The 27,454-nt window shown below is 48.3% G+C and overlaps 27 non-coding genes across 27 annotated transcripts; all 27 read left to right on the plus strand.

Moving 5' to 3' along the window:
- The first annotated feature begins 634 nt into the window (after positions 1–634).
- Trnav-cac lies at positions 635–707 on the plus strand. Its single transcript has one exon. It is a non-coding gene; the product is annotated as a tRNA-Val (tRNA).
- Positions 708–863: 156 nt separating this feature from the next.
- Positions 864–936, plus strand: Trnav-aac. Its single transcript has one exon. It is a non-coding gene; the product is annotated as a tRNA-Val (tRNA).
- Positions 937–2,209: 1,273 nt separating this feature from the next.
- Positions 2,210–2,282, plus strand: Trnav-cac. Its single transcript has one exon. It is a non-coding gene; the product is annotated as a tRNA-Val (tRNA).
- Positions 2,283–2,439: 157 nt separating this feature from the next.
- Trnav-aac lies at positions 2,440–2,512 on the plus strand. Its single transcript has one exon. It is a non-coding gene; the product is annotated as a tRNA-Val (tRNA).
- Positions 2,513–3,785: 1,273 nt separating this feature from the next.
- On the plus strand, positions 3,786–3,858 carry Trnav-cac. Its single transcript has one exon. It is a non-coding gene; the product is annotated as a tRNA-Val (tRNA).
- Positions 3,859–4,014: 156 nt separating this feature from the next.
- Positions 4,015–4,087, plus strand: Trnav-aac. The gene has a single exon. It is a non-coding gene; the product is annotated as a tRNA-Val (tRNA).
- A 1,273-nt stretch (positions 4,088–5,360) lies between these two features.
- Trnav-cac lies at positions 5,361–5,433 on the plus strand. Its single transcript has one exon. It is a non-coding gene; the product is annotated as a tRNA-Val (tRNA).
- Positions 5,434–5,590: 157 nt separating this feature from the next.
- Trnav-aac lies at positions 5,591–5,663 on the plus strand. The gene has a single exon. It is a non-coding gene; the product is annotated as a tRNA-Val (tRNA).
- Positions 5,664–6,936: 1,273 nt separating this feature from the next.
- Trnav-cac lies at positions 6,937–7,009 on the plus strand. The gene has a single exon. It is a non-coding gene; the product is annotated as a tRNA-Val (tRNA).
- A 156-nt stretch (positions 7,010–7,165) lies between these two features.
- Positions 7,166–7,238, plus strand: Trnav-aac. The gene has a single exon. It is a non-coding gene; the product is annotated as a tRNA-Val (tRNA).
- Positions 7,239–8,508: 1,270 nt separating this feature from the next.
- Positions 8,509–8,581, plus strand: Trnav-cac. The gene has a single exon. It is a non-coding gene; the product is annotated as a tRNA-Val (tRNA).
- Positions 8,582–8,738: 157 nt separating this feature from the next.
- Trnav-aac lies at positions 8,739–8,811 on the plus strand. The gene has a single exon. It is a non-coding gene; the product is annotated as a tRNA-Val (tRNA).
- A 1,499-nt stretch (positions 8,812–10,310) lies between these two features.
- Trnav-aac lies at positions 10,311–10,383 on the plus strand. Its single transcript has one exon. It is a non-coding gene; the product is annotated as a tRNA-Val (tRNA).
- A 1,270-nt stretch (positions 10,384–11,653) lies between these two features.
- On the plus strand, positions 11,654–11,726 carry Trnav-cac. The gene has a single exon. It is a non-coding gene; the product is annotated as a tRNA-Val (tRNA).
- Positions 11,727–11,883: 157 nt separating this feature from the next.
- On the plus strand, positions 11,884–11,956 carry Trnav-aac. Its single transcript has one exon. It is a non-coding gene; the product is annotated as a tRNA-Val (tRNA).
- A 1,271-nt stretch (positions 11,957–13,227) lies between these two features.
- On the plus strand, positions 13,228–13,300 carry Trnam-cau. The gene has a single exon. It is a non-coding gene; the product is annotated as a tRNA-Met (tRNA).
- Positions 13,301–13,457: 157 nt separating this feature from the next.
- Positions 13,458–13,530, plus strand: Trnav-aac. The gene has a single exon. It is a non-coding gene; the product is annotated as a tRNA-Val (tRNA).
- Positions 13,531–15,029: 1,499 nt separating this feature from the next.
- Trnav-aac lies at positions 15,030–15,102 on the plus strand. The gene has a single exon. It is a non-coding gene; the product is annotated as a tRNA-Val (tRNA).
- A 1,500-nt stretch (positions 15,103–16,602) lies between these two features.
- On the plus strand, positions 16,603–16,675 carry Trnav-aac. The gene has a single exon. It is a non-coding gene; the product is annotated as a tRNA-Val (tRNA).
- A 1,277-nt stretch (positions 16,676–17,952) lies between these two features.
- Positions 17,953–18,025, plus strand: Trnav-cac. Its single transcript has one exon. It is a non-coding gene; the product is annotated as a tRNA-Val (tRNA).
- Positions 18,026–18,182: 157 nt separating this feature from the next.
- On the plus strand, positions 18,183–18,255 carry Trnav-aac. The gene has a single exon. It is a non-coding gene; the product is annotated as a tRNA-Val (tRNA).
- Positions 18,256–19,758: 1,503 nt separating this feature from the next.
- Trnav-aac lies at positions 19,759–19,831 on the plus strand. The gene has a single exon. It is a non-coding gene; the product is annotated as a tRNA-Val (tRNA).
- Positions 19,832–21,331: 1,500 nt separating this feature from the next.
- On the plus strand, positions 21,332–21,404 carry Trnav-aac. Its single transcript has one exon. It is a non-coding gene; the product is annotated as a tRNA-Val (tRNA).
- A 1,276-nt stretch (positions 21,405–22,680) lies between these two features.
- On the plus strand, positions 22,681–22,753 carry Trnav-cac. Its single transcript has one exon. It is a non-coding gene; the product is annotated as a tRNA-Val (tRNA).
- Positions 22,754–22,910: 157 nt separating this feature from the next.
- Trnav-aac lies at positions 22,911–22,983 on the plus strand. Its single transcript has one exon. It is a non-coding gene; the product is annotated as a tRNA-Val (tRNA).
- A 1,273-nt stretch (positions 22,984–24,256) lies between these two features.
- Trnav-cac lies at positions 24,257–24,329 on the plus strand. Its single transcript has one exon. It is a non-coding gene; the product is annotated as a tRNA-Val (tRNA).
- Positions 24,330–24,486: 157 nt separating this feature from the next.
- Trnav-aac lies at positions 24,487–24,559 on the plus strand. The gene has a single exon. It is a non-coding gene; the product is annotated as a tRNA-Val (tRNA).
- The last annotated feature ends 2,895 nt before the right edge of the window (positions 24,560–27,454 follow it).

Below are 27,454 nucleotides of genomic sequence, written 5' to 3' on the forward strand. Positions count from 1 at the left end.
ATAAAATAAAAAAATTAATCCTGAGACTGTACAAAATATCGTTTAATCGTTCTTCAGCTCTGTCGGTAGGACAAAGATCGGTTCAAGAAATTTGCGTAATTTTCTTTGTATTTCTGTTGTCGTTCGAGCTTTTGAAGTTCTGTCATCAGGTACATCCAATAGTCTGCTGCATTCTTCGTCATAGCCGTTGAGATGTAATGGACGGTCAATCCTTTGAGTCGGTTGGCCGACCTTATCCCCTAGACCAACGAGCCCTGTGACACGGCGATTGCCAATTATTCCAGTCCCTCGATGTCGTCCAGGGTGCCCTGGAAGTCTCGAGTACGCTGGCGGGATGGGGGCGGCCTTCCTGGGCTATTGATACCTTCATGTAGAGCTGCCGCTGGGCTCGCACTGCCTGCTGCTGAGAAAGTGATTGCTTTTGCTGATATGACTTGCAATAACGACTGCGCGAAACGCCGCTATCTCGTTAGGGGTGCTACGGCAGACACCCTCTCGAGCACCCCGAAGACTTCTTGAGCCCTCGGCTGTGATGGGTTCCAGGCTGACAAAAGAACTGTCGTGTGTGCATTCGCCGACGAGAGAAAGGCTGAGGCAAGTTCGAGTGAACAAGGATGGACTCCTCGGGTCCGTCGTTTCCGTAGTGTAGCGGTTATCACGTCTGCTTCACTCGTAGAAAGTCCCCGGTTCGATCCCGGGCGGGAACAGTATTTTCCTGCCTATGTCGTATTGTCCTCCAATGAGCCACTTCGGGTGTGGATCTGTGCATGTCCCTTCGTTTGCAAGTACCACATTTATTGAATTTTTTAGTTACGATGGCAACATCACTACAAGTTGTCTATGAAGTAGAGTGCACACAAGCAGTTTCCGTCGTGTAGCGGTTATCACGTCTGCTTAACACGCAGAAGGTCCCCGGTTCGATCCCGGGCGGAAACACTTTTTCATCACTTTAAGCAAGACTTACTAACATGCATCTGCTACCATCTGTACCCGATACCTTCGTAATCGCCTTCACGCGTCGACCAGAGTGTCAATTGCTCACATCGAATAAGAAATTCATTTGATATTGACGGCGAGCTTTTTGCGCTGACTCAGCCACTGACGTGCGATCAGTTTGCACAAAACGCTAGGGCTCGTCCGGTATTTGAGCCCGGGACCTCCTGCACCCTAAGCAGGAATCATACCCCGTTTTTATTTTTTTTTTTTTTTTGTCGGGCCTCCTTCCTCCCCTACAGCCCGTCATTCCGCTCGCCATTTGTGCCTTCTTCTGCTAGCTTCTGTGCTATGTTTGTTCCATAAGAGATAGTTGACCAACGAAGTAAATGTGTACAAGTGAACAAAATCCCTTCTTTTGGAGTTGTGGAAAGAAAATAAGTCCGCTACATTCTTCCATCATTGTGCGGGAGCGATTTTTATAGGAGAGCCAGGTGTACTTCCGGCCGCTGGCGTCTTCAGTTTGCGTCAGCAACCTATTAGTACTGCTACACGAGGGCAAAGGGTAAACGAAATAGCCTTCTTCTTGGCGCAAAAGGAATGAGAAACTTAATAGAGAATGTCATTTAAAAAAAAATAAAATAAAATAAAAAAAATTAATCCTGAGACTGTACAAAATATCGTTTAATCGTTCTTCAGCTCTGTCGGTAGGACAAAGATCGGTTCAAGAAATTTGCGTAATTTTCTTTGTATTTCTGTTGTCGTTCGAGCTTTTGAAGTTCTGTCATCAGGTACATCCAATAGTCTGCTGCATTCTTCGTCATAGCCGTTGAGATGGAATGGACGGTCAATCCTTTGAGTCGGTTGGCCGACCTTATCCCCTAGACCAACGAGCCCTGTGACACGGCGATTGCCAATTATTCCAGTCCCTCGATGTCGTCCAGGGTGCCCTGGAAGTCTCGTGTACGCTGGCGGGATGGGGGCGGCCTTCCTGGGCTATTGATACCTTCATGTAGAGCTGCCGCTGGGCTCGCACTGCCTGCTGCTGAGAAAGTGATTGCTTTTGCTGATATGACTTGCAATAACGACTGCACGAAACGCCGCTATCTCGTTAGGGGTGCTACGGCAGACACCCTCTCGAGCACCCCGAAGACTTCTTGAGCCCTCGGCTGTGATGGGTTCCAGGCTGACAAAAGAACTGTCGTGTGTGCATTCGCCGACGAGAGAAAGGCTGAGGCAAGTTCGAGTGAACAAGGATGGACTCCTCGAGTCCGTCGTTTCCGTAGTGTAGCGGTTATCACGTCTGCTTCACTCGTAGAAGGTCCCCGGTTCGATCCCGGGCGGGAACAGTATTTTCCTGCCTATGTCGTATTGTCCTCCAATGAGCCACTTCGGGTGTGGATCTGCGCATGTCCCTTCGTTTGCAAGTACCACATTTATTGAATTTTTTTAATTACGATGGCAACATCACTACAAGTTGTCTATGAAGTAGAGTGCACACAAGCAGTTTCCGTCGTGTAGCGGTTATCACGTCTGCTTAACACGCAGAAGGTCCCCGGTTCGATCCCGGGCGGAAACACTTTTTCATCACTTTAAGCAAGACTTCCTAACATGCATCTGCTACCATCTGTACCCGAAACCTTCGTAATCGCCTTCACGCGTCGACCAGAGTGTCAATTGCTCACATCGAATAAGAAATTCATTTGATGTTGACGGCGAGCTTTTTGCGCTGACTCAGCCACTGACGTGCGATCAGTTTGCACAAAACGCTAGGGCTCGTCCGGTATTTGAGCCCGGGACCTCCTGCACCCTAAGCAGGAATCATACCCCGTTTTTATTTTATTTTTTTTTTTTTGTCGGGCCTCCTTCCTCCCCTACAGCCCGTCCTTCCGCTCGCCATTTGTGCCTTCTTCGGCTACCTTCTGTGCTATGTTTGTTCCATAAGAGATAGTTGACCAACGAAGTAAATGTGTACAAGTGAACAAAATCCCTTCTTTTGGAGTTGTGGAAAGAAAATAAGTCCGCTACATTCTTCCATCATTGTGCGGGAGCGATTTTTATAGGAGAGCCAGGTGTACTTCCGGCCGCTGGCGTCTTCAGTTTGCGTCAGCAACCTATTAGTGCTGCTACACGAGGGCAAAGGGTAAACGAAATAGCCTTCTTGTTGGCGCAAAAGGAATGAGAAACTTAATAGAGAATGTCATTTAAAAAAAATAAAATAAAATAAAAAAATTAATCCTGAGACTGTACAAAATATCGTTTAATCGTTCTTCAGCTCTGTCGGTAGGACAAAGATCGGTTCAAGAAATTTGCGTAATTTTCTTTGTATTTCTGTTGTCGTTCGAGCTTTTGAAGTTCTGTCATCAGGTACATCCAATAGTCTGCTGCATTCTTCGTCATAGCCGTTGAGATGTAATGGACGGTCAATCCTTTGAGTCGGTTGGCCGACCTTATCCCCTAGACCAACGAGCCCTGTGACACGGCGATTGCCAATTATTCCAGTCCCTCGATGTCGTCCAGGGTGCCCTGGAAGTCTCGAGTACGCTGGCGGGATGGGGGCGGCCTTCCTGGGCTATTGATACCTTCATGTAGAGCTGCCGCTGGGCTCGCACTGCCTGCTGCTGAGAAAGTGATTGCTTTTGCTGATATGACTTGCAATAACGACTGCGCGAAACGCCGCTATCTCGTTAGGGGTGCTACGGCAGACACCCTCTCGAGCACCCCGAAGACTTCTTGAGCCCTCGGCTGTGATGGGTTCCAGGCTGACAAAAGAACTGTCGTGTGTGCATTCGCCGACGAGAGAAAGGCTGAGGCAAGTTCGAGTGAACAAGGATGGACTCCTCGGGTCCGTCGTTTCCGTAGTGTAGCGGTTATCACGTCTGCTTCACTCGTAGAAAGTCCCCGGTTCGATCCCGGGCGGGAACAGTATTTTCCTGCCTATGTCGTATTGTCCTCCAATGAGCCACTTCGGGTGTGGATCTGTGCATGTCCCTTCGTTTGCAAGTACCACATTTATTGAATTTTTTAGTTACGATGGCAACATCACTACAAGTTGTCTATGAAGTAGAGTGCACACAAGCAGTTTCCGTCGTGTAGCGGTTATCACGTCTGCTTAACACGCAGAAGGTCCCCGGTTCGATCCCGGGCGGAAACACTTTTTCATCACTTTAAGCAAGACTTACTAACATGCATCTGCTACCATCTGTACCCGAAACCTTCGTAATCGCCTTCACGCGTCGACCAGAGTGTCAATTGCTCACATCGAATAAGAAATTCATTTGATATTGACGGCGAGCTTTTTGCGCTGACTCAGCCACTGACGTGCGATCAGTTTGCACAAAACGCTAGGGCTCGTCCGGTATTTGAGCCCGGGACCTCCTGCACCCTAAGCAGGAATCATACCCCGTTTTTATTTTTTTTTTTTTTTTGTCGGGCCTCCTTCCTCCCCTACAGCCCGTCATTCCGCTCGCCATTTGTGCCTTCTTCTGCTAGCTTCTGTGCTATGTTTGTTCCATAAGAGATAGTTGACCAACGAAGTAAATGTGTACAAGTGAACAAAATCCCTTCTTTTGGAGTTGTGGAAAGAAAATAAGTCCGCTACATTCTTCCATCATTGTGCGGGAGCGATTTTTATAGGAGAGCCAGGTGTACTTCCGGCCGCTGGCGTCTTCAGTTTGCGTCAGCAACCTATTAGTACTGCTACACGAGGGCAAAGGGTAAACGAAATAGCCTTCTTCTTGGCGCAAAAGGAATGAGAAACTTAATAGAGAATGTCATTTAAAAAAAAATAAAATAAAATAAAAAAAATTAATCCTGAGACTGTACAAAATATCGTTTAATCGTTCTTCAGCTCTGTCGGTAGGACAAAGATCGGTTCAAGAAATTTGCGTAATTTTCTTTGTATTTCTGTTGTCGTTCGAGCTTTTGAAGTTCTGTCATCAGGTACATCCAATAGTCTGCTGCATTCTTCGTCATAGCCGTTGAGATGGAATGGACGGTCAATCCTTTGAGTCGGTTGGCCGACCTTATCCCCTAGACCAACGAGCCCTGTGACACGGCGATTGCCAATTATTCCAGTCCCTCGATGTCGTCCAGGGTGCCCTGGAAGTCTCGTGTACGCTGGCGGGATGGGGGCGGCCTTCCTGGGCTATTGATACCTTCATGTAGAGCTGCCGCTGGGCTCGCACTGCCTGCTGCTGAGAAAGTGATTGCTTTTGCTGATATGACTTGCAATAACGACTGCACGAAACGCCGCTATCTCGTTAGGGGTGCTACGGCAGACACCCTCTCGAGCACCCCGAAGACTTCTTGAGCCCTCGGCTGTGATGGGTTCCAGGCTGACAAAAGAACTGTCGTGTGTGCATTCGCCGACGAGAGAAAGGCTGAGGCAAGTTCGAGTGAACAAGGATGGACTCCTCGAGTCCGTCGTTTCCGTAGTGTAGCGGTTATCACGTCTGCTTCACTCGTAGAAGGTCCCCGGTTCGATCCCGGGCGGGAACAGTATTTTCCTGCCTATGTCGTATTGTCCTCCAATGAGCCACTTCGGGTGTGGATCTGCGCATGTCCCTTCGTTTGCAAGTACCACATTTATTGAATTTTTTTAATTACGATGGCAACATCACTACAAGTTGTCTATGAAGTAGAGTGCACACAAGCAGTTTCCGTCGTGTAGCGGTTATCACGTCTGCTTAACACGCAGAAGGTCCCCGGTTCGATCCCGGGCGGAAACACTTTTTCATCACTTTAAGCAAGACTTCCTAACATGCATCTGCTACCATCTGTACCCGAAACCTTCGTAATCGCCTTCACGCGTCGACCAGAGTGTCAATTGCTCACATCGAATAAGAAATTCATTTGATATTGACGGCGAGCTTTTTGCGCTGACTCAGCCACTGACGTGCGATCAGTTTGCACAAAACGCTAGGGCTCGTCCGGTATTTGAGCCCGGGACCTCCTGCACCCTAAGCAGGAATCATACCCCGTTTTTATTTTTTTTTTTTTTTTTGTCGGGCCTCCTTCCTCCCCTACAGCCCGTCATTCCGCTCGCCATTTGTGCCTTCTTCGGCTAGCTTCTGTGCTATGTTTGTTCCATAAGAGATAGTTGACCAACGAAGTAAATGTGTACAAGTGAACAAAATCCCTTCTTTTGGAGTTGTGGAAAGAAAATAAGTCTGCTACATTCTTCCATCATTGTGCGGGAGCGATTTTTATAGGAGAGCCAGGTGTACTTCCGGCCGCTGGCGTCTTCAGTTTGCGTCAGCAACCTATTAGTGCTGCTACACGAGGGCAAAGGGTAAACGAAATAGCCTTCTTCTTGGCGCAAAAGGAATGAGAAACTTAATAGAGAATGTCATTTAAAAAAAATAAAATAAAATAAAAAAAATTAATCCTGAGACTGTACAAAATATCGTTTAATCGTTCTTCAGCTCTGTCGGTAGGACAAAGATCGGTTCAAGAAATTTGCGTAATTTTCTTTGTATTTCTGTTGTCGTTCGAGCTTTTGAAGTTCTGTCATCAGGCACATACAATAGTCTGCTGCATTCTTCGTCATAGCCGTTGAGATGGAATGGACGGTCAATCCTTTGAGTCGGTTGGCCGACCTTATCCCCTAGACCAACGAGCCCTGTGACACGGCGATTGCCAATTATTCCAGTCCCTCGATGTCGTCCAGGGTGCCCTGGAAGTCTCGTGTACGCTGGCGGGATGGGGGCGGCCTTCCTGGGCTATTGATACCTTCATGTAGAGCTGCCGCTGGGCTCGCACTGCCTGCTGCTGAGAAAGTAATTGCTTTTGCTGATATGACTTGCAATAACGACTGCGCGAAACGCCGCTATCTCGTTAGGGGTGCTACGGCAGACACCCTCTCGAGCACCCAGAAGACTTCTTGAGCCCTCGGCTGTGATGGGTTCCAGGCTGACAAAAGAACTGTCGTGTGTGCATTCGCCGACGAGAGAAAGGCTGAGGCAAGTTCGAGTGAACAAGGATGGACTCCTCGGGTCCGTCGTTTCCGTAGTGTAGCGGTTATCACGTCTGCTTCACTCGTAGAAGGTCCCCGGTTCGATCCCGGGCGGGAACAGTATTTTCCTGCCTATGTCGTATTGTCCTCCAATGAGCCACTTCGGGTGTGGATCTGCGCATGTCCCTTCGTTTGCAAGTACCACATTTATTGAATTTTTTAGTTACGATGGCAACATCACTACAAGTTGTCTATGAAGTAGAGTGCACACAAGCAGTTTCCTTCGTGTAGCGGTTATCACGTCTGCTTAACACGCAGAAGGTCCCCGGTTCGATCCCGGGCGGAAACACTTTTTCATCACTTTAAGCAAGACTTACTAACATGCATCTGCTACCATCTGTACCCGAAACCTTCGTAATCGCCTTCACGCGTCGACCAGAGTGTCAATTGCTCACATCGAATAAGAAATTCATTTGATATTGACGGCGAGCTTTTTGCGCTGACTCAGCCACTGACGTGCGATCAGTTTGCACAAACCGCTAGGGCTCGTCCGGTATTTGAGCCCGGGACCTCCTGCACCCTAAGCAGGAATCATACCCCGTTTTTTTTTGTTTTTTTGTTTGTCGGGCCTCCTTCCTCCCCTACAGCCCGTCCTTCCGCTCGCCATTTGTGCGTTCTTCGGCTAGCTTCTGTGCTATGTTTGTTCCATAAGAGATAGTTGACCAACGAAGTAAATGTGTACAAGTGAACAAAATCCCTTCTTTTGGAGTTGTGGAAAGAAAATAAGTCCGCTACATTCTTCCATCATTGTGCGGGAGCGATTTTTATAGGAGAGCCAGGTGTACTTCCGGCCGCTGGCGTCTTCAGTTTGCGTCAGCAACCTATTAGTGCTGCTACACGAGGGCAAAGGGTAAACGAAATAGCCTTCTTGTTGGCGCAAAAGGAATGAGAAACTTAATAGAGAATGTCATTTAAAAAAAATAAAATAAAATAAAAAAATTAATCCTGAGACTGTACAAAATATCGTTTAATCGTTCTTCAGCTCTGTCGGTAGGACAAAGATCGGTTCAAGAAATTTGCGTAATTTTCTTTGTATTTCTGTTGTCGTTCGAGCTTTTGAAGTTCTGTCATTAGGTACATCCAATAGTCTGCTGCATTCTTCGTCATAGCCGTTGAGATGTAATGGACGGTCAATCCTTTGAGTCAGTTGGCCGACCTTATCCCCTAGACCAACGAGCCCTGTGACACGGCGATTGCCAATTATTCCAGTCCCTCGATGTCGTCCAGGGTGCCCTGGAAGTCTCGTGTACGCTGGCGGGATGGGGGCGGCCTTCCTGGGCTATTGATACCTTCATGTAGAGCTGCCGCTGGGCTCGCACTGCCTGCTGCTGAGAAAGTGATTGCTTTTGCTGATATGACTTGCAATAACGACTGCGCGAAACGCCGCTATCTCGTTAGGGGTGCTACGGCAGACACCCTCTCGAGCACCCCGAAGACTTCTTGAGCCCTCGGCTGTGATGGGTTCCAGGCTGACAAAAGAACTGTCGTGTGTGCATTCGCCGACGAGAGAAAGGCTGAGGCAAGTTCGAGTGAACAAGGATGGACTCCTCGGGTCCGTCGTTTCCGTAGTGTAGCGGTTATCACGTGTGCTTCACACGTAGAAGGTCCCCGGTTCGATCCCGGGCGGGAACAGTATTTTCCTGCCTATGTCGTATTGTCCTCCAATGAGCCACTTCGTGTGTGGATCTGCCGCATGTCCCTTCGTTTGCAAGTACCACATTTATTGAATTTTTTAGTTACGATGGCAACATCACTACAAGTTGTCTATGAAGTAGAGTGCACACAAGCAGTTTCCGTCGTGTAGCGGTTATCACGTCTGCTTAACACGCAGAAGGTCCCCGGTTCGATCCCGGGCGGAAACACTTTTTCATCACTTTAAGCAAGACTTACTAACATGCATCTGCTACCATCTGTACCCGAAACCTTCGTAATCGCCTTCACGCGTCGACCAGATTGTCAATTGCTCACATCGAATAAGAAATTCATTTGATATTGACGGCGAGCTTTTTGCGCTGACTCAGCCACTGACGTGCGATCAGTTTGCACAAACCGCTAGGGCTCGTCCGGTATTTGAGCCCGGGACCTCCTGCACCTTAAGCAGGAATCATACCCCGTTTTTTTTTGTTTTTTTGTTTGTCGGGCCTCCTTCCTCCCCTACAGCCCGTCCTTCCGCTCGCTATTTGTGCGTTCTTCGGCTAGCTTCTGTGCTATGTTTGTTCCACAAGAGATAGTTGACCAACGAAGTAAATGTGTACAAGTGAACAAAATCCCTTCTTTTGGAGTTGTGGAAAGAAAATAAGTCCGCTACATTCTTCCATCATTGTGCGGGAGCGATTTTTATAGGAGAGCCAGGTGTACTTCCGGCCGCTGGCGTCTTCAGTTTGCGTCAGCAACCTATTAGTGCTGCTACACGAGGGCAAAGGGTAAACGAAATAGCCTTCTTGTTGGCGCAAAAGGAATGAGAAACTTAATAGAGAATGTCATTTAAAAAAATAAAATAAAATAAAAAAATTAATCCTGAGACTGTACAAAATATCGTTTAATCGTTCTTCAGCTCTGTCGGTAGGACAAAGATCGGTTCAAGAAATTTGCGTAATTTTCTTTGTATTTCTGTTGTCGTTCGAGCTTTTGAAGTTCTGTCATCAGGTACATCCAATAGTCTGCTGCATTCTTCGTCATAGCCGTTGAGATGTAATGGACGGTCAATCCTTTGAGTCAGTTGGCCGACCTTATCCCCTAGACCAACGAGCCCTGTGACACGGCGATTGCCAATTATTCCAGTCCCTCGATGTCGTCCAGGGTGCCCTGGAAGTCTCGTGTACGCTGGCGGGATGGGGGCGGCCTTCCTGGGCTATTGATACCTTCATGTAGAGCTGCCGCTGGGCTCGCACTGCCTGCTGCTGAGAAAGTGATTGCTTTTGCTGATATGACTTGCAATAACGACTGCGCGAAACGCCGCTATCTCGTTAGGGGTGCTACGGCAGACACCCTCTCGAGCACCCCGAAGACTTCTTGAGCCCTCGGCTGTGATGGGTTCCAGGCTGACAAAAGAACTGTCGTGTGTGCATTCGCCGACGAGAGAAAGGCTGAGGCAAGTTCGAGTGAACAAGGATGGACTCCTCGGGTCCGTCGTTTCCGTAGTGTAGCGATTATCATGTGTGCTTCACACGTAGAAGGTCCCCGGTTCGATGCCGGGCGGGAACAGTATTTTCCTGCCTATGTCGTATTGTCCTCCAATGAGCCACTTCGTGTGTGGATCTGCCGCATGTCCCTTCGTTTGCAAGTACCACATTTATTGAATTTTTTAGTTACGATGGCAACATCACTACAAGTTGTCTATGAAGTAGAGTGCACACAAGCAGTTTCCGTCGTGTAGCGGTTATCATGTCTGCTTAACACGCAGAAGGTCCCCGGTTCGATCCCGGGCGGAAACACTTTTTCATCACTTTAAGCAAGACTTACTAACATGCATCTGCTACCATCTGTACCCGAAACCTTCGTAATCGCCTTCACGCGTCGACCAGATTGTCAATTGCTCACATCGAATAAGAAATTCATTTGATATTGACGGCGAGCTTTTTGCGCTGACTCAGCCACTGACGTGCGATCAGTTTGCACAAACCGCTAGGGCTCGTCCGGTATTTGAGCCCGGGACCTCCTGCACCTTAAGCAGGAATCATACCCCGTTTTTTTTTGTTTTTTTGTTTGTCGGGCCTCCTTCCTCCCCTACAGCCCGTCCTTCCGCTCGCTATTTGTGCGTTCTTCGGCTAGCTTCTGTGCTATGTTTGTTCCATAAGAGATAGTTGACCAACGAAGTAAATGTGTACAAGTGAACAAAATCCCTTCTTTTGGAGTTGTGGAAAGAAAATAAGTCCGCTACATTCTTCCATCATTGTGCGGGAGCGATTTTTATAGGAGAGCCAGGTGTACTTCCGGCCGCTGGCGTTTTCAGTTTGCGTCAGCAACCTATTAGTGCTGCTACACGAGGGCAAAGGGTAAACGAAATAGCCTTCTTGTTGGCGCAAAAGGAATGAGAAACTTAATAGAGAATGTCATTTAAAAAAAATAAAATAAAATAAAAAAATTAATCCTGAGACTGTACAAAATATCGTTTAATCGTTCTTCAGCTCTGTCGGTAGGACAAAGATCGGTTCAAGAAATTTGCGTAATTTTCTTTGTATTTCTGTTGTCGTTCGAGCTTTTGAAGTTCTGTCATTAGGTACATCCAATAGTCTGCTGCATTCTTCGTCATAGCCGTTGAGATGTAATGGACGGTCAATCCTTTGAGTCAGTTGGCCGACCTTATCCCCTAGACCAACGAGCCCTGTGACACGGCGATTGCCAATTATTCCAGTCCCTCGATGTCGTCCAGGGTGCCCTGGAAGTCTCGTGTACGCTGGCGGGATGGGGGCGGCCTTCCTGGGCTATTGATACCTTCATGTAGAGCTGCCGCTGGGCTCGCACTGCCTGCTGCTGAGAAAGTGATTGCTTTTGCTGATATGACTTGCAATAACGACTGCGCGAAACGCCGCTATCTCGTTAGGGGTGCTACGGCAGACACCCTCTCGAGCACCCCGAAGACTTCTTGAGCCCTCGGCTGTGATGGGTTCCAGGCTGACAAAAGAACTGTCGTGTGTGCATTCGCCGACGAGAGAAAGGCTGAGGCAAGTTCGAGTGAACAAGGATGGACTCCTCGGGTCCGTCGTTTCCGTAGTGTAGCGGTTATCACGTCTGCTTCACACGTAGAAGGTCCCCGGTTCGATCCCGGGCGGGAACAGTATTTTCCTGCCTATGTCGTATTGTCCTTCAATGAGCCACTTCGTGTGTGGATCTGCCGCATAACCCTTCGTTTGCAAGTACCACATTTATTGAATTTTTTAGTTACGATGGCAACATCACTACAAGTTGTCTATGAAGTAGAGTGCACACAAGCAGTTTCCGTCGTGTAGCGGTTATCACGTCTGCTTAACACGCAGAAGGTCCCCGGTTCGATCCCGGGCGGAAACACTTTTTCATCACTTTAAGCAAGACTTACTAACATGCATCTGCTACCATCTGTACCCGAAACCTTCGTAATCGCCTTCACGCGTCGACCAGATTGTCAATTGCTCACATCGAATAAGAAATTCATTTGATATTGACGGCGAGCTTTTTGCGCTGACTCAGCCACTGACGTGCGATCAGTTTGCACAAACCGCTAGGGCTCGTCCGGTATTTGAGCCCGGGACCTCCTGCACCTTAAGCAGGAATCATACCCCGTTTTTTTTTTGTTTTTTTGTTTGTCGGGCCTCCTTCCTCCCCTACAGCCCGTCCTTCCGCTCGCTATTTGTGCGTTCTTCGGCTAGCTTCTATGCTATGTTTGTTCCATAAGAGATAGTTGACCAACGAAGTAAATGTGTACAAGTGAACAAAATCCCTTCTTTTGGAGTTGTGGAAAGAAAATAAGTCCGCTACATTCTTCCATCATTGTGCGGGAGCGATTTTTATAGGAGAGCCAGGTGTACTTCCGGCCGCTGGCGTCTTCAGTTTGCGTCAGCAACCTATTAGTGCTGCTACACGAGGGCAAAGGGTAAACTAAATAGCCTTCTTGTTGGCGCAAAAGGAATGAGAAACTTAATAGAGAATGTCATTTAAAAAAAATAAAATAAAATAAAAAAATTAATCCTGAGACTGTACAAAATATCGTTTAATCGTTCTTCAGCTCTGTCGGTAGGACAAAGATCGGTTCAAGAAATTTGCGTAATTTTCTTTGTATTTCTGTTGTCGTTCGAGCTTTTGAAGTTCTGTCATTAGGTACATCCAATAGTCTGCTGCATTCTTCGTCATAGCCGTTGAGATGTAATGGACGGTCAATCCTTTGAGTCAGTTGGCCGACCTTATCCCCTAGACCAACGAGCCCTGTGACACGGCGATTGCCAATTATTCCAGTCCCTCGATGTCGTCCAGGGTGCCCTGGAAGTCTCGTGTACGCTGGCGGGATGGGGGCGGCCTTCCTGGGCTATTGATACCTTCATGTAGAGCTGCCGCTGGGCTCGCACTGCCTGCTGCTGAGAAAGTGATTGCTTTTGCTGATATGACTTGCAATAACGACTGCGCGAAACGCCGCTATCTCGTTAGGGGTGCTACGGCAGACACCCTCTCGAGCACCCCGAAGACTTCTTGAGCCCTCGGCTGTGATGGGTTCCAGGCTGACAAAAGAACTGTCGTGTGTGCATTCGCCGACGAGAGAAAGGCTGAGGCAAGTTCGAGTGAACAAGGATGGACTCCTCGGGTCTGTCGTTTCCGTAGTGTAGCGGTTATCACGTGTGCTTCATACGTAGAAGGTCCCCGGTTCGATCCCGGGCGGGAACAGTATTTTCCTGCCTATGTCGTATTGTCCTCCAATGAGCCACTTCGTGTGTGGATCTGCCGCATGTCCGTTCGTTTGCAAGTACCACATTTATTGAATTTTTTAGTTACGATGGCAACATCACTACAAGTTGTCTATGAAGTAGAGTGCACACAAGCAGTTTCCGTCGTGTAGCGGTTATCACGTCTGCTTAACACGCAGAAGGTCCCCGGTTCGATCCCGGGCGGAAACACTTTTTCATCACTTTAAGCAAGACTTACTAACATGCATCTGCTACCATCTGTACCCGAAACCTTCGTAATCGCCTTCACGCGTCGACCAGATTGTCAATTGCTCACATCGAATAAGAAATTCATTTGATATTGACGGCGAGCTTTTTGCGCTGACTCAGCCACTGACGTGCGATCAGTTTGCACAAACCGCTAGGGCTCGTCCGGTATTTGAGCCCGGGACCCCCTGCACCTTAAGCCGGAATCATACCCCGTTTTTTTTTGTTTTTTTGTTTGTCGGGCCTCCTTCCTCCCCTACAGCCCGTCCTTCCGCTCGCTATTTGTGCGTTCTTCGGCTAGCTTCTGTGCTATGTTTGTTCCACAAGAGATAGTTGACCAACGAAGTAAATGTGTACAAGTGAACAAAATCCCTTCTTTTGGAGTTGTGGAAAGAAAATAAGTCCGCTACATTCTTCCATCATTGTGCGGGAGCGATTTTTATAGGAGAGCCAGGTGTACTTCCGGCCGCTGGCGTCTTCAGTTTGCGTCAGCAACCTATTAGTGCTGCTACACGAGGGCAAAGGGTAAACGAAATAGCCTTCTTGTTGGCGCAAAAGGAATGAGAAACTTAATAGAGAATGTCATTTAAAAAAATAAAATAAAATAAAAAAATTAATCCTGAGACTGTACAAAATATCGTTTAATCGTTCTTCAGCTCTGTCGGTAGGACAAAGATCGGTTCAAGAAATTTGCGTAATTTTCTTTGTATTTCTGTTGTCGTTCGAGCTTTTGAAGTTCTGTCATCAGGTACATCCAATAGTCTGCTGCATTCTTCGTCATAGCCGTTGAGATGTAATGGACGGTCAATCCTTTGAGTCAGTTGGCCGACCTTATCCCCTAGACCAACGAGCCCTGTGACACGGCGATTGCCAATTATTCCAGTCCCTCGATGTCGTCCAGGGTGCCCTGGAAGTCTCGTGTACGCTGGCGGGATGGGGGCTGCCTTCCTGGGCTATTGATACCTTCATGTAGAGCTGCCGCTGGGCTCGCACTGGCTGCTGCTGAGAAAGTGATTGCTTTTGCTGATATGACTTGCAATAACGACTGCGCGAAACGCCGCTATCTCGTTAGGGGTGCTACGGCAGACACCCTCTCGAGCACCCCGAAGACTTCTTGAGCCCTCGGCTGTGATGGGTTCCAGGCTGACAAAAGAACTGTCGTGTGTGCATTCGCCGACGAGAGAAAGGCTGAGGCAAGTTCGAGTGAACAAGGATGGACTCCTCGGGTCCGTCGTTTCCGTAGTGTAGCGATTATCATGTGTGCTTCACACGTAGAAGGTCCCCGGTTCGATGCCGGGCGGGAACAGTATTTTCCTGCCTATGTCGTATTGTCCTCCAATGAGCCACTTCGTGTGTGGATCTGCCGCATGTCCCTTCGTTTGCAAGTACCACATTTATTGAATTTTTTAGTTACGATGGCAACATCACTACAAGTTGTCTATGAAGTAGAGTGCACACAAGCAGTTTCCGTCGTGTAGCGGTTATCACGTCTGCTTAACACGCAGAAGGTCCCCGGTTCGATCCCGGGCGGAAACACTTTTTCATCACTTTAAGCAAGACTTACTAACATGCATCTGCTACCATCTGTACCCGAAACCTTCGTAAACGCCTTCACGCGTCGACCAGATTGTCAATTGCTCACATCGAATAAGAAATTCATTTGATATTGACGGCGAGCTTTTTGCGCTGACTCAGCCACTGACGTGCGATCAGTTTGCACAAACCGCTAGGGCTCGTCCGGTATTTGAGCCCGGGACCTCCTGCACCTTAAGCAGGAATCATACCCCGTTTTTTTTTGTTTTTTTGTTTGTCGGGCCTCCTTCCTCCCCTACAGCCCGTCCTTCCGCTCGCTATTTGTGCGTTCTTCGGCTAGCTTCTGTGCTTTGTTTGTTCCATAAGAGATAGTTGACCAACGAAGTAAATGTGTACAAGTGAACAAAATCCCTTCTTTTGGAGTTGTGGAAAGAAAATAAGTCCGCTACATTCTTCCATCATTGTGCGGGAGCGATTTTTATAGGAGAGCCAGGTGTACTTCCGGCCGCTGGCGTCTTCAGTTTGCGTCAGCAACCTATTAGTGCTGCTACACGAGGGCAAAGGGTAAACGAAATAGCCTTCTTGTTGGCGCAAAAGGAATGAGAAACTTAATAGAGAATGTCATTTAAAAAAAATAAAATAAAATAAAAAAATTAATCCTGAGACTGTACAAAATATCGTTTAATTGTTCTTCAGCTCTGTCGGTAGGACAAAGATCGGTTCAAGAAATTTGCGTAATTTTCTTTGTATTTCTGTTGTCGTTCGAGCTTTTGAAGTTCTGTCATCAGGTACATCCAATAGTCTGCTGCATTCTTCGTCATAGCCGTTGAGATGTAATGGACGGTCAATCCTTTGAGTCAGTTGGCCGACCTTATCCCCTAGACCAACGAGCCCTGTGACACGGCGATTGCCAATTATTCCAGTCCCTCGATGTCGTCCAGGGTGCCCTGGAAGTCTCGTGTACGCTGGCGGGATGGGGGTGGCCTTCCTGGGCTATTGATACCTTCATGTAGAGCTGCCGCTGGGCTCGCACTGCCTGCTGCTGAGAAAGTGATTGCTTTTGCTGATATGACTTGCAATAACGACTGCGCGAAACGCAGCTATCTCGTTAGGGGTGCTACGGCAGACACCCTCTCGAGCACCCCGAAGACTTCTTGAGCCCTCGGCTGTGATGGGTTCCAGGCTGACAAAAGAACTGTCATGTGTGCATTCGCCGACGAGAGAAAGGCTGAGGCAAGTTCGAGTGAACAAGGATGGACTCCTCGGGTCTGTCGTTTCCGTAGTGTAGCGGTTATCACGTGTGCTTCACACGTAGAAGGTCCCCGGCTCGATGCCGGGCGGGAACAGTATTTTCCTGCCTATGTCGTATTGTCCTCCAATGAGCCACTTCGTGTGTGGATCTGCCGCATGTCCCTTCGTTTGCAAGTACCACATTTATTGAATTTTTTAGTTACGATGGCAAGATCACTACAAGTTGTCTAAGAAGTAGAGTGCACACAAGCAGTTTCCGTCGTGTAGCGGTTATCACGTCTGCTTAACACGCAGAAGGTCCCCGGTTCGATCCCGGGCGGAAATACTTTTTCAACACTTTAAGCAAGACTTACTAACATGCATCTGCTACCATCTGTACCCGAAACCTTCGTAATCGCCTTCACGCGTCGACCAGAGTGTCAATTGCTCACATCGAATAAGAAATTCATTTGATATTGACGGCGAGCTTTTTGCGCTGACTCAGCCACTGACGTGCGATCAGTTTGCACAAACCGCTAGGGCTCGTCCGGTATTTGAGCCCGGGACCTCCTGCACCCTAAGCAGGAATCATACCCCGTTTTTATTTAATTTTTTTTTTTTTTTTTGTCGGGCCTCCTTCCTCCCCTACAGCCCGTCCTTCCGCTCGCCATTTGTGCCTTCTTCGGCTACCTTCTGTGCTATGTTTGTTCCATAAGAGATAGTTGACCAACGAAGTAAATGTGTACAAGTGAACAAAATCCCTTCTTTTGGAGTTGTGGAAAGAAAATAAGTCCGCTACATTCTTCCATCATTGTGCGGGAGCGAATTTTATAGGAGAGCCAGGTGTACTTCCGGCCGCTGGCGTCTTCAGTTTGCGTCAGCAACCTATTAGTGCTGCTACACGAGGGCAAAGGGTAAACGAAATAGCCTTCTTGTTGGCGCAAAAGGAATGAGAAACTTAATAGAGAATGTCATTTAAAAAAAATAAAATAAAATAAAAAAATTAATCCTGAGACTGTACAACATATCGTTTAATCGTTCTTCAGCTCTGTCGGTAGGACAAAGATCGGTTCAAGAAATTTGCGTAATTTTCTTTGTATTTCTGTTGTCGTTCGAGCTTTTGAAGTTCTGTCATCAGGTACATCCAATAGTCTGCTGCATTCTTCGTCATAGCCGTTGAGATGTAATGGACGGTCAATCCTTTGAGTCAGTTGGCCGACCTTATCCCCTAGACCAACGAGCCCTGTGACACGGCGATTGCCAATTATTCCAGTCCCTCGATGTCGTCCAGGGTGCCCTGGAAGTCTCGTGTACGCTGGCGGGATGGGGGCGGCCTTCCTGGGCTATTGATACCTTCATGTAGAGCTGCCGCTGGGCTCGCACTGCCTGCTGCTGAGAAAGTGATTGCTTTTGCTGATATGACTTGCAATAACGACTGCGCGAAACGCCGCTATCTCGTTAGGGGTGCTACGGCAGACACCCTCTCGAGCACCCCGAAGACTTCTTGAGCCCTCGGCTGTGATGGGTTCCAGGCTGACAAAAGAACTGTCGTGTGTGCATTCGCCGACGAGAGAAAGGCTGAGGCAAGTTCGAGTGAACAAGGATGGACTCCTCAGGTCCGTCGTTTCCGTAGTGTAGCGGTTATCACGTCTGCTTCACACGTAGAAGGTCCCCGGTTCGATCCCGGGCGGGAACAGTATTTTCCTGCCTATGTCGTATTGTCCTCCAATGAGCCACTTCGTGTGTGGATCTGCGCATGTCCCTTCGTTTGCAAGTACCACAATTTATTGAATTTTTTAGTTACGATGGCAACATCACTACAAGTTGTCTATGAAGTAGAGTGCACACAAGCAGTTTCCATCGTGTAGCGGTTATCACGTCTGCGTAACACGCAGAAGGTCCCCGGTTCGATCCCGGGCGGAAACACTTTTTCATCACTTTAAGCAAGACTTACTAACGTGCATCTGCTACCATCTGTACCCGAAACCTTCGTAATCGCCTTCACGCGTCGACCAGAGTGTCAATTGCTCACATCGAATAAGAAATTCATTTGATATTGACGGCGAGCTTTTTGCGCTGACTCAGCCACTGACGTGCGATCAGTTTGCACAAACCGCTAGGGCTCGTCCGGTATTTGAGCCCGGGACCTCCTGCACCCTAAGCAGGAATCATACCACGCTTTTTTTTTTTTTTTTTTTTTTTTGTCGGGCCTCCTTCCTCCCCTACAGCCCATCCTTCCGCTCGCCATTTGTGCCTTCTTCGGCTAGCTTCTGTGCTATGTTTGTTCCACAAGAGATAGTTGACCAACGAAGTAAATGTGTACAAGTGAACAAAATCCCTTCTTTTGGAGTTGTGGAAAGAAAATAAGTCCGCTACATTCTTCCATCATTGTGCGGGAGCGATTTTTATAGGAGAGCCAGGTGTACTTCCGGCCGCTGGCGTCTTCAGTTTGCGTCAGCAACCTATTAGTGCTGCTACACGAGGGCAAAGGGTAAACGAAATAGCCTTCTTGTTGGCGCAAAAGGAATGAGAAACTTAATAGAGAATGTCATTTAAAAAAATAAAATAAAATAAAAAAATTAATCCTGAGACTGTACAAAATATCGTTTAATCGTTCTTCAGCTCTGTCGGTAGGACAAAGATCGGTTCAAGAAATTTGCGTAATTTTCTTTGTATTTCTGTTGTCGTTCGAGCTTTTGAAGTTCTGTCATCAGGTACATCCAATAGTCTGCTGCATTCTTCGTCATAGCCGTTGAGATGTAATGGACGGTCAATCCTTTGAGTCAGTTGGCCGACCTTATCCCCTAGACCAACGAGCCCTGTGACACGGCGATTGCCAATTATTCCAGTCCCTCGATGTCGTCCAGGGTGCCCTGGAAGTCTCGTGTACGCTGGCGGGATGGGGGCTGCCTTCCTGGGCTATTGATACCTTCATGTAGAGCTGCCGCTGGGCTCGCACTGGCTGCTGCTGAGAAAGTGATTGCTTTTGCTGATATGACTTGCAATAACGACTGCGCGAAACGCCGCTATCTCGTTAGGGGTGCTACGGCAGACACCCTCTCGAGCACCCCGAAGACTTCTTGAGCCCTCGGCTGTGATGGGTTCCAGGCTGACAAAAGAACTGTCGTGTGTGCATTCGCCGACGAGAGAAAGGCTGAGGCAAGTTCGAGTGAACAAGGATGGACTCCTCGGGTCCGTCGTTTCCGTAGTGTAGCGATTATCATGTGTGCTTCACACGTAGAAGGTCCCCGGTTCGATGCCGGGCGGGAACAGTATTTTCCTGCCTATGTCGTATTGTCCTCCAATGAGCCACTTCGTGTGTGGATCTGCCGCATGTCCCTTCGTTTGCAAGTACCACATTTATTGAATTTTTTAGTTACGATGGCAACATCACTACAAGTTGTCTATGAAGTAGAGTGCACACAAGCAGTTTCCGTCGTGTAGCGGTTATCACGTCTGCTTAACACGCAGAAGGTCCCCGGTTCGATCCCGGGCGGAAACACTTTTTCATCACTTTAAGCAAGACTTACTAACATGCATCTGCTACCATCTGTACCCGAAACCTTCGTAAACGCCTTCACGCGTCGACCAGATTGTCAATTGCTCACATCGAATAAGAAATTCATTTGATATTGACGGCGAGCTTTTTGCGCTGACTCAGCCACTGACGTGCGATCAGTTTGCACAAACCGCTAGGGCTCGTCCGGTATTTGAGCCCGGGACCTCCTGCACCTTAAGCAGGAATCATACCCCGTTTTTTTTTGTTTTTTTGTTTGTCGGGCCTCCTTCCTCCCCTACAGCCCGTCCTTCCGCTCGCTATTTGTGCGTTCTTCGGCTAGCTTCTGTGCTTTGTTTGTTCCATAAGAGATAGTTGACCAACGAAGTAAATGTGTACAAGTGAACAAAATCCCTTCTTTTGGAGTTGTGGAAAGAAAATAAGTCCGCTACATTCTTCCATCATTGTGCGGGAGCGATTTTTATAGGAGAGCCAGGTGTACTTCCGGCCGCTGGCGTCTTCAGTTTGCGTCAGCAACCTATTAGTGCTGCTACACGAGGGCAAAGGGTAAACGAAATAGCCTTCTTGTTGGCGCAAAAGGAATGAGAAACTTAATAGAGAATGTCATTTAAAAAAAATAAAATAAAATAAAAAAATTAATCCTGAGACTGTACAAAATATCGTTTAATTGTTCTTCAGCTCTGTCGGTAGGACAAAGATCGGTTCAAGAAATTTGCGTAATTTTCTTTGTATTTCTGTTGTCGTTCGAGCTTTTGAAGTTCTGTCATCAGGTACATCCAATAGTCTGCTGCATTCTTCGTCATAGCCGTTGAGATGTAATGGACGGTCAATCCTTTGAGTCAGTTGGCCGACCTTATCCCCTAGACCAACGAGCCCTGTGACACGGCGATTGCCAATTATTCCAGTCCCTCGATGTCGTCCAGGGTGCCCTGGAAGTCTCGTGTACGCTGGCGGGATGGGGGTGGCCTTCCTGGGCTATTGATACCTTCATGTAGAGCTGCCGCTGGGCTCGCACTGCCTGCTGCTGAGAAAGTGATTGCTTTTGCTGATATGACTTGCAATAACGACTGCGCGAAACGCAGCTATCTCGTTAGGGGTGCTACGGCAGACACCCTCTCGAGCACCCCGAAGACTTCTTGAGCCCTCGGCTGTGATGGGTTCCAGGCTGACAAAAGAACTGTCATGTGTGCATTCGCCGACGAGAGAAAGGCTGAGGCAAGTTCGAGTGAACAAGGATGGACTCCTCGGGTCTGTCGTTTCCGTAGTGTAGCGGTTATCACGTGTGCTTCACACGTAGAAGGTCCCCGGCTCGATGCCGGGCGGGAACAGTATTTTCCTGCCTATGTCGTATTGTCCTCCAATGAGCCACTTCGTGTGTGGATCTGCCGCATGTCCCTTCGTTTGCAAGTACCACATTTATTGAATTTTTTAGTTACGATGGCAACATCACTACAAGTTGTCTAAGAAGTAGAGTGCACACAAGCAGTTTCCGTCGTGTAGCGGTTATCACGTCTGCTTAACACGCAGAAGGTCCCCGGTTCGATCCCGGGCGGAAATACTTTTTCAACACTTTAAGCAAGACTTACTAACATGCATCTGCTACCATCTGTACCCGAAACCTTCGTAATCGCCTTCACGCGTCGACCAGAGTGTCAATTGCTCACATCGAATAAGAAATTCATTTGATATTGACGGCGAGCTTTTTGCGCTGACTCAGCCACTGACGTGCGATCAGTTTGCACAAACCGCTAGGGCTCGTCCGGTATTTGAGCCCGGGACCTCCTGCACCCTAAGCAGGAATCATACCCCGTTTTTATTTAATTTTTTTTTTTTTTTTGTCGGGCCTCCTTCCTCCCCTACAGCCCGTCCTTCCGCTCGCCATTTGTGCCTTCTTCGGCTACCTTCTGTGCTATGTTTGTTCCATAAGAGATAGTTGACCAACGAAGTAAATGTGTACAAGTGAACAAAATCCCTTCTTTTGGAGTTGTGGAAAGAAAATAAGTCCGCTACATTCTTCCATCATTGTGCGGGAGCGAATTTTATAGGAGAGCCAGGTGTACTTCCGGCCGCTGGCGTCTTCAGTTTGCGTCAGCAACCTATTAGTGCTGCTACACGAGGGCAAAGGGTAAACGAAATAGCCTTCTTGTTGGCGCAAAAGGAATGAGAAACTTAATAGAGAATGTCATTTAAAAAAAATAAAATAAAATAAAAAAATTAATCCTGAGACTGTACAACATATCGTTTAATCGTTCTTCAGCTCTGTCGGTAGGACAAAGATCGGTTCAAGAAATTTGCGTAATTTTCTTTGTATTTCTGTTGTCGTTCGAGCTTTTGAAGTTCTGTCATCAGGTACATCCAATAGTCTGCTGCATTCTTCGTCATAGCCGTTGAGATGTAATGGACGGTCAATCCTTTGAGTCAGTTGGCCGACCTTATCCCCTAGACCAACGAGCCCTGTGACACGGCGATTGCCAATTATTCCAGTCCCTCGATGTCGTCCAGGGTGCCCTGGAAGTCTCGTGTACGCTGGCGGGATGGGGGCGGCCTTCCTGGGCTATTGATACCTTCATGTAGAGCTGCCGCTGGGCTCGCACTGCCTGCTGCTGAGAAAGTGATTGCTTTTGCTGATATGACTTGCAATAACGACTGCGCGAAACGCCGCTATCTCGTTAGGGGTGCTACGGCAGACACCCTCTCGAGCACCCCGAAGACTTCTTGAGCCCTCGGCTGTGATGGGTTCCAGGCTGACAAAAGAACTGTCGTGTGTGCATTCGCCGACGAGAGAAAGGCTGAGGCAAGTTCGAGTGAACAAGGATGGACTCCTCAGGTCCGTCGTTTCCGTAGTGTAGCGGTTATCACGTCTGCTTCACACGTAGAAGGTCCCCGGTTCGATCCCGGGCGGGAACAGTATTTTCCTGCCTATGTCGTATTGTCCTCCAATGAGCCACTTCGTGTGTGGATCTGCGCATGTCCCTTCGTTTGCAAGTACCACAATTTATTGAATTTTTTAGTTACGATGGCAACATCACTACAAGTTGTCTATGAAGTAGAGTGCACACAAGCAGTTTCCATCGTGTAGCGGTTATCACGTCTGCGTAACACGCAGAAGGTCCCCGGTTCGATCCCGGGCGGAAACACTTTTTCATCACTTTAAGCAAGACTTACTAACGTGCATCTGCTACCATCTGTACCCGAAACCTTCGTAATCGCCTTCACGCGTCGACCAGAGTGTCAATTGCTCACATCGAATAAGAAATTCATTTGATATTGACGGCGAGCTTTTTGCGCTGACTCAGCCACTGACGTGCGATCAGTTTGCACAAACCGCTAGGGCTCGTCCGGTATTTGAGCCCGGGACCTCCTGCACCCTAAGCAGGAATCATACCACGCTTTTTTTTTTTTTTTTTTTTTTTTGTCGGGCCTCCTTCCTCCCCTACAGCCCATCCTTCCGCTCGCCATTTGTGCCTTCTTCGGCTAGCTTCTGTGCTATGTTTGTTCCATAAGAGATAGTTGACCAACGAAGTAAATGTGTACAAGTGAACAAAATCCCTTCTTTTGGAGTTGTGGAAAGAAAATAAGTCCGCTACATTCTTCAATCATTGTGCGGGAGCGATTTTTATAGGAGAGCCAGGTGTACTTCCGGCCGCTGGCGTCTTCAGTTTGCGTCAGCAACCTATTAGTGCTGCTACACGAGGGCAAAGGGTAAACGAAATAGCCTTCTTGTTGGCGCAAAAGGAATGAGAAACTTAATAGAGAATGTCATTTAAAAAAAATAAAATAAAATAAAAAATTAATCCTGAGACTGTACAAAATATCGTTTAATCGTTCTTCAGCTCTGTCGGTAGGACAAAGATCGGTTCAAGAAATTTGCGTAATTTTCTTTGTATTTCTGTTGTCGTTCGAGCTTTTGAAGTTCTGTCATCAGGTACATCCAATAGTCTGCTGCATTCTTCGTCATAGCCGTTGAGATGTAATGGACGGTCAATCCTTTGAGTCAGTTGGCCGACCTTATCCCCTAGACCAACGAGCCCTGTGACACGGCGATTGCCAATTATTCCAGTCCCTCGATGTCGTCCAGGGTGCCCTGGAAGTCTCGTGTACGCTGGCGGGATGGGGGCGGCCTTCCTGGGCTATTGATACCTTCATGTAGAGCTGCCGCTGGGCTCGCACTGCCTGCTGCTGAGAAAGTGATTGCTTTTGCTGATATGACTTGCAATAACGACTGCGCGAAACGCCGCTATCTCGTTAGGGGTGCTACGGCAGACACCCTCTCGAGCACCCCGAAGACTTCTTGAGCCCTCGGCTGTGATGGGTTCCAGGCTGACAAAAGAACTGTCGTGTGTGCATTCGCCGACGAGAGAAAGGCTGAGGCAAGTTCGAGTGAACAAGGATGGACTCCTCAGGTCCGTCGTTTCCGTAGTGTAGCGGTTATCACGTCTGCTTCACACGTAGAAGGTCCCCGGTTCGATCCCGGGCGGGAACAGTATTTTCCTGCCTATGTCGTATTGTCCTCCAATGAGCCACTTCGTGTGTGGATCTGCGCATGTCCCTTCGTTTGCAAGTACCATAATTTATTGAATTTTTTAGTTACGATGGCAACATCACTACAAGTTGTCTATGAAGTAGAGTGCACACAAGCAGTTTCCATCGTGTAGCGGTTATCACGTCTGCGTAACACGCAGAAGGTCCCCGGTTCGATCCCGGGCGGAAACACTTTTTCATCACTTTAAGCAAGACTTACTAACGTGCATCTGCTACCATCTGTACCCGAAACCTTCGTAATCGCCTTCACGCGTCGACCAGAGTGTCAATTGCTCACATCGAATAAGAAATTCATTTGATATTGACGGCAAGCTTTTTGCGCTGACTCAGCCACTGACGTGCGATCAGTTTGCACAAACCGCTAGGGCTCGTCCGGTATTTGAGCCCGGGACCTCCTGCACCCTAAGCAGGAATCATACCACGCTTTTTTTTTTTTTTTTTTTTTTTTGTCGGGCCTCCTTCCTCCCCTACAGCCCATCCTTCCGCTCGCCATTTGTGCCTTCTTCGGCTAGCTTCTGTGCTATGTTTGTTCCATAAGAGATAGTTGACCAACGAAGTAAATGTGTACAAGTGAACAAAATCCCTTCTTTTGGAGTTGTGGAAAGAAAATAAGTCCGCTACATTCTTCAATCATTGTGCGGGAGCGATTTTTATAGGAGAGCCAGGTGTACTTCCGGCCGCTGGCGTCTTCAGTTTGCGTCAGCAACCTATTAGTGCTGCTACACGAGGGCAAAGGGTAAACGAAATAGCCTTCTTGTTGGCGCAAAAGGAATGAGAAACTTAATAGAGAATGTCATTTAAAAAAAATAAAATAAAATAAAAAATTAATCCTGAGACTGTACAAAATATCGTTTAATCGTTCTTCAGCTCTGTCGGTAGGACAAAGATCGGTTCAAGAAATTTGCGTAATTTTCTTTGTATTTCTGTTGTCGTTCGAGCTTTTGAAGTTCTGTCATCAGGTACATCCAATAGTCTGCTGCATTCTTCGTCATAGCCGTTGAGATGTAATGGACGGTCAATCCTTTGAGTCAGTTGGCCGACCTTATCCCCTAGACCAACGAGCCCTGTGACACGGCGATTGCCAATTATTCCAGTCCCTCGATGTCGTCCAGGGTGCCCTGGAAGTCTCGTGTACGCTGGCGGGATGGGGGCGGCCTTCCTGGGCTATTGATACCTTCATGTAGAGCTGCCGCTGGGCTCGCACTGCCTGCTGCTGAGAAAGTGATTGCTTTTGCTGATATGACTTGCAATAACGACTGCGCGAAACGCCGCTATCATCTCGTTAGGGGTGCTACGGCAGACACCCTCTCGAGCACCCCGAAGACTTCTTGAGCCCTCGGCTGTGATGGGTTCCAGGCTGACAAAAGAACTGTCGTGTGTGCATTCGCCGACGAGAGAAAGGCTGAGGCAAGGGGGGGGTCGCACTGCCTGCTGCTGAGAAAGTGATTGCTTTTGCTGATATGACTTGCAATAACGACTGCGCGAAACGCCGCTATCATCTCGTTAGGGGTGCTACGGCAGACACCCTCTCGAGCACCCCGAAGACTTCTTGAGCCCTCGGCTGTGATGGGTTCCAGGCTGACAAAAGAACTGTCGTGTGTGCATTCGCCGACGAGAGAAAGGCTGAGGCAAGTTCGAGTGAACAAGGATGGACTCCTCGGGTCCGTCGTTTCCGTAGTGCAGTTCCGCCGCAGCAGCGGCCGTGTGCAGACGTGCCGGAGTGCTCGCTCCGCGCGTGTTAGGCGGCGCCTGCAGCTGGTTTAGTCTTGTGAGTACATCATGGCCTTTGCTATGGATGATCAGTTACGCCGTTACACGTTGCGTTTCCAATTTCCGTTCGGGTTTGGCCGACCACATGTCTACGAATTAGTCGATTTTTTCTTCGACAGATTGGGTCTTAAAGACGAGGAAGTTTTAGGATTTTCATACGATTTTCTGGCGAATGCCGTCTACGTGAAACTTGTTAGTGACGAGCCCTGTTTACGTATAATGGACTTAACTAAGGGTACCGCCGAGTTCGTTAATTCTGATGGTGAAATTTGTAACTGCCTGCTGCTGAGAAAGTGATTGCTTTTGCTGATATGACTTGCAATAACGACTGCGCGAAACGCCGCTATCTCGTTAGGGGTGCTACGGCAGACACCCTCTCGAGCACCCCGAAGACTTCTTGAGCCCTCGGCTGTGATGGGTTCCAGGCTGACAAAAGAACTGTCGTGTGTGCATTCGCCGACGAGAGAAAGGCTGAGGCAAGTTCGAGTGAACAAGGATGGACTCCTCGGGTCCGTCGTTTCCGTAGTGCAGTTCCGCCGCAGCAGCGGCCGTGTGCAGACGTGCCGGAGTGCTCGCTCCGCGCGTGTTAGGCGGCGCCTGCAGCTGGTTTAGTCTTGTGAGTACATCATGGCCTTTGCTATGGATGATCAGTTACGCCGTTACACGTTGCGTTTCCAATTTCCGTTCGGGTTTGGCCGACCACATGTCTACGAATTAGTCGATTTTTTCTTCGACAGATTGGGTCTTAAAGACGAGGAAGTTTTAGGATTTTCATACGATTTTCTGGCGAATGCCGTCTACGTGAAACTTGTTAGTGACGAGCCCTGTTTACGTATAATGGACTTAACTAAGGGTACCGCCGAGTTCGTTAATTCTGATGGTGAAATTTGTAACTGCCTGCTGCTGAGAAAGTGATTGCTTTTGCTGATATGACTTGCAATAACGACTGCGCGAAACGCCGCTATCTCGTTAGGGGTGCTACGGCAGACACCCTCTCGAGCACCCCGAAGACTTCTTGAGCCCTCGGCTGTGATGGGTTCCAGGCTGACAAAAGAACTGTCGTGTGTGCATTCGCCGACGAGAGAAAGGCTGAGGCAAGTTCGAGTGAACAAGGATGGACTCCTCGGGTCCGTCGTTTCCGTAGTGCAGTTCCGCCGCAGCAGCGGCCGTGTGCAGACGTGCCGGAGTGCTCGCTCCGCGCGTGTTAGGCGGCGCCTGCAGCTGGTTTAGTCTTGTGAGTACATCATGGCCTTTGCTATGGATGATCAGTTACGCCGTTACACGTTGCGTTTCCAA

The sequence above is a fragment of the Schistocerca americana genome, unplaced genomic scaffold, assembly GCF_021461395.2.
Source record: "Schistocerca americana isolate TAMUIC-IGC-003095 unplaced genomic scaffold, iqSchAmer2.1 HiC_scaffold_249, whole genome shotgun sequence".
Taxonomy (NCBI): domain Eukaryota; kingdom Metazoa; phylum Arthropoda; class Insecta; order Orthoptera; family Acrididae; genus Schistocerca; species Schistocerca americana.